We start from the raw sequence: 533 nt of genomic DNA, 5'->3' as shown, positions 1-533 counted from the left end.
CTGACTGACCGGTGACTGTCTTCCGTAATATACTGAATTCATACAAAACATGCGGATTTACGAAAGCCGTACTTGGCCTTTTATAAATGAAATATGAAATCACATGCTGCTTCTTACTAAACATTTAGCTTCTTACCGTAAGAAGACATGACATCAAACAACACAGCATCAATTCAAGCGCGTTTTCGATGCCCAAAAACGCGTTCTAGGTAGACAGCTCTCTAGATTAAGGGAATGAGCAACTATTATGAAGGAAAGCAGCACTCACATCTCTGAATTTGTCCCATCTCCCGGTCAACCATTTGTCGTCCAAAAAATTGCCGTTGTCGTTGCGGGCAGAAGCTCCGGCGATCAGCAGCGCGCACACACCGACCAGCACAAGCATCTGCATCGAGACCGAGAGAGAAATCATCACACCGATAAACACGGCGAATAACCGTGACAATAATCCCTCGTGCGTCACCTTCAAGAGGAGAATGTGAGCGCTGTCATTGACTGCGGATCTCCGTGCTAAGACTCAACTGATCTTCACC

Source organism: Sinocyclocheilus anshuiensis, unplaced genomic scaffold (assembly GCF_001515605.1).
Source record: "Sinocyclocheilus anshuiensis isolate Anshui unplaced genomic scaffold, SAMN03320099.WGS_v1.1 scaffold86, whole genome shotgun sequence".
In the NCBI taxonomy this organism is placed as follows: Eukaryota; Metazoa; Chordata; class Actinopteri; order Cypriniformes; family Cyprinidae; genus Sinocyclocheilus; species Sinocyclocheilus anshuiensis.
This window is presented reverse-complemented; position numbering follows the sequence as displayed.